Source organism: Sarcophilus harrisii, chromosome 3 (assembly GCF_902635505.1).
Source record: "Sarcophilus harrisii chromosome 3, mSarHar1.11, whole genome shotgun sequence".
In the NCBI taxonomy this organism is placed as follows: Eukaryota; Metazoa; Chordata; class Mammalia; order Dasyuromorphia; family Dasyuridae; genus Sarcophilus; species Sarcophilus harrisii.
The window spans coordinates 2,201,263-2,205,620 of NC_045428.1; the positions used below are offsets into that span (position 1 = coordinate 2,201,263).

Sequence of the window (4,358 nt, forward strand, 5' to 3'; positions counted from 1 at the left end):
CTATTAGAAAAATATAACAGAAAAATTTTTTAAATATTTTTTAGAACAAAGAAAGAAGGAATCTTCTTCTGAGTTGAATATCTGAAAAAGAAAGGATCAGACATAAGAGACTTTAAAATATCTTTAAAATATAAAGACATCTTGATCCAGTGATTGAATTAATCGGAAAAATAAAAGGGAAAGTAAGGGATGGATAAAAAGGTTGATTTTGTTGTTTCAAGGGAGCCAGGGCCAGTTTGGGAAAATAGGACTTTGTTTGGGGGGGTCTTCCTTAATATTTAAACAACAATCAGAAAAGTCTGTTTTGGTTTCAAATGAGATATGTTTTCAAGGACCCAAAGAGATCTTCCAAATTATATGACAAAAATTTCAGTGGCACCGGCCTCTGCACAATGCAACAAATAGCATTCTATGATATCATTTTCAGATCCCTGATATACACTTATTCAAACATGGACTTGAAGGGACTCTTCACCCTTATTTCTCCTTGCCTTCACAATGGAAAAAAGCACCAGTGGTTCACTCATCATTTGCCCCCAAGAATCCACAGTAGATGGCTGCCACAGGTACCAAATACTAAGGATGACAATTTCTGAAAACTGAATGAGTGTAATACTGCCAGTGATGCTCTATTTCTTTGAATTCCTGTTGAAATGGTCAATAAAGTGTGATTATTTAAACCAAGAAAATACTGTCTGCTTTGTTAATGCTTCTTAACATAAAAATATAGGTCATTTTTTCCCCCTTTGGGGGATGATCTTTTAACACCTAAATTGGAAGGGGAAGGTGGTAGAAGAATAGGAGAAAAAGCCTGAAGAAAATAAAGGGTAGAATCAAAGAAAAGTTCTCTTGGTTGAAGGCCTAGGGAGATAGGTATGGAAAGTCTATTGCTCTGAGTGAGAGATCTACTTGAGGATCATAGCAGACTCAATGATCTTGTAGTAAATAAGAAAATATAAGATATGTACAGGTATAAAGAGGTTGTGAAGAATTGCAATAAATTAGTCCTCAACTGAGTACGAAACTGAAGCAAGACGTTGTGTCTAATAGACTTTCATTTTGTCATTCTGTTTTTATATTCTTCTTTTATAAAACTTTTTGTGCCTCTTCTCAGAGCTATCCCAATATGGAATACAATCTGGAATATGACTGACAAGTCACTTTGTGTCCAGGTTAAAGTCCATTTTAATTTAAATCCAATTAAATTCGATCTGCAATATTTTGAAAAATTGAAGATGTTACGCCACAGTTCTATTTTATTGTCCTGACTCAGTTTCCCTAATTATCCTGATTCAGTCTTACCTCAGTTTCCCTGCTTCTCAGTTCTGCAAAAGTTCCCCTCCCTCTTTTTCAGAATACTTGATAGAACATCAAAATGCCTTTCCCTATCAAAAACTATTAGAATATAAGATACTGTCTTATTAAGATGCATTTCTCCATGTCTGGGGTGCCTCCCCGTCATTAGGCCATCCTCTTCTCCAGTGGCTCACCCCACCCTGTCAGTCCCTTTCCCACTCTCAGTACCCTGACTCTGACTCTGCCCCTGCCTCAGTCTACCCTCTTCATCTGAGCCACTTGTATATAAATCATTGAGAACTCTCCTGATTTGTTGGATTATTGGAGAGGATAGTCTCATTCAGCCGTGGGACCAAACATGGATCCACTGGACCCAGTATATCTCTCCATTTAATAAATTACTCAACAGTGACTAATCTCTGTCTTACTCAGTTTCTCAGGCATTACAAAGGGGAAAATGGCTGTGGTTTAAAGTACATAAGGTGTGAACACCATTGTGTATCTGGAAGTCCATAACATATATATGTTTTAAAAAGAGGGTAAACCCCAGTGGAAAGAGTGGAAGCACTTTCAGAAGTGGGAATTCTCATCTAATGAGCAGTAAATAAAAGGACCTTAAATGGGCAAACAATTAAAAAAAACCAAAACAATCCAGTTCACAAATCTTTTCTGTAGGAACCGAAAGAAAGAAGCCAATTTTCTTTCTGAGTTGAAAAACTAAAAAGAAAGGAATCAGACATAAGGACCTTTAAAAAAAACTTTTAAAATTATAAAGACATCTTGATCCAGTGATTGAATCATAATCATGAAATGAGACAAAAAGGGGAAAATAAGAGGAAGGGATAGCAAAGATTGATATTTGTTTTCTTCATGGGAGCAGGTTGGGAAGAAAAGATTTTATTTTTGGGGAGTGGGTATTTCCTTACCCTGTTTCCATCTCAGCACATCAGACAGTTGAGGTTTTGAGGCTTGCAAATGAGGTATGTTACTGCTAAGTGACCCAAGGAGGAGATCTTTCCAAGTACTAAAAGGAAGGGAAGGAGTTTTCATCTCAAGAGATGGTAACACTGAAGTGTGGGAAGAAAAGAAAGGTGAGAACTCAGCCCTGAAGCAGAGTGTGGAAGTCTTATCAAAAGATAGGAGTTTTCACCTTTTTGAGGGTGGAGTTAAGAGAGGGGCTAAGCAGGGGAAGGGATATAAGAAGGCTCACACAGCTCAGTGCCAGTGTCTTTTGCTCTCAGAGCTCAAGGGAAGGAGCTAGCACTCTCCCTACCTGAAAAGGAAGGAATCAGAGACTCAGGAACACAGATACAAGTATTTAATTGCTAACCTCGAACCAGGTCTCACTTGCTTGCATCTGCCTGAACTACCTCACTGACTGGGTGACTGAGAGTGCAAAGAGGGTCTTCTCCAGGACAGTGAGGGAGCCACTGGAACTTCAGCCTGTACAGAGAGCAGGGGGGGTCATTCATTAGCCAATTTGACTGGCTGCTGAGCAGGAACCTGCAGACTGTGCATCACTGGCAAGATGCTCCAGACTCACCTGCTGCAGAAAGAGGTGACCCTGAAGACCTGTGAACAACATGGAGAACAAGAGATGTTCTTCTGTGAGGAAGACCAGAGGCCCCTCTGTGATTCCTGCTTATCAGCCCCAGAGCACAAGGACCACCAAGTCCTTCCCTTGGAGACAGCTGCTGACAAGTGTAAGAAAAAGCTCCTTGAGATATGGAGCATGTTATAGAAAAAAGAAGAGAAATTTCAAACTGCACTAGACACCTTGAGAAGAAGAGAGGCTCAATTCACAGAGCGCACCTACACTTTGAAAGACACAGCTATTTCTGAATATGCAAAAATTCACCAATTCCTAATGGATGAAAAATATGAATACCAAAAAATGTTGGTGTACACATCCAGAAGGAACCTGTTCCAACTAGAAGAGAATGAGACCAAGCTGTTCCAACAAATACAAAAGTTGCAACAAGTGAAGTTCGAAGTAGAGGAGAATTTGGACATGATGCCACTGGAAATGATCCAGGCTGTGCCAGACACTTTGAACAAAAAGGAAGAACTTGTACTCCAAAGTCCAGCACTTCCTTCCATTTCCTGGCCTGCCTGCTCCATTACAGGCATGAGAGAAATGCTCCTCAGTTTCTACAGGGATATCACTCTTGATCCTGAATCAGCCCATCCTAATCTCATCCTATCGGAAGATTTGAAGAGGGTCCAGTATGGCAGCATCTGTCAAAACCTGCCTGACAACAAGGAGAGATTTGATTGTGTTCTTGGGGTTTTAGGAGCCCAGAAATTCAACTCAGGAAAACACTATTGGGAAGTGGAGGTGGGAGACAAGACAGAGTGGGAACTGGGCATCTGTAAAGATTCAATCAGTAGAAAAGGGAAAGACTGTTTGTCATCTAAGGATGTAGTGACCATCACAGGATTTACATCTAGAAATAGTTTCTTCTTCTGTTCTTCAGACGAGAAATTTCAATGGCACCAGCCTCTATACAAAGTGGGCATTTTTGTTGATTTTATAATGCAACAAATAGCATTTTATGATGTCACATACAGATCCCTTATCTACAGTAAGTCAAACATGGATTTGGAGGGGCCTCTTCGCCCTTATTTCTCTCCTTGCCTTCCCAATGCGAAAAGCACCCCTGGTTCACTCATCATTTGCCCCAAGAGTCCACAGGAGAGGGCTGTCACAGGTCCTAATTACTAAGCATGATTCTGAAAAGTGAATGAATGTAACACTGCCAGTGACACTCTACATCTTTGAATTCCTGTTCAAATGTTCAATAAAGTATGATTATTTAAACCAAGAAAATACTGTCTACTTTGTTAATACTTCTTAACACAAAAAGTTAGGTCATATTTTTCCCCCCATGTGGCTGATCTTCCACCTAATTTGGAAGGGGAGGGTGGTAGAATAATAGGAATAAAAGCCTGAGCAAAATAAAAGGGAAGGGAAAATGTTCCACTTACGAAAGGAGGAAGAGCAAAATTGGGAATGCAAAATGACTGTAGGAATAAATAAACAACCAAGAGATGAAGAAGCC

At 39.8% G+C, this 4,358-nt stretch overlaps 1 pseudogene; it reads left to right on the forward strand.

The window, feature by feature from the left end:
• The first annotated feature begins 2,824 nt into the window (after window positions 1–2,824).
• Window positions 2,825–4,057, forward strand: LOC116422161 (annotated as a pseudogene).
• Window positions 4,058–4,358: the final 301 nt, after the last annotated feature.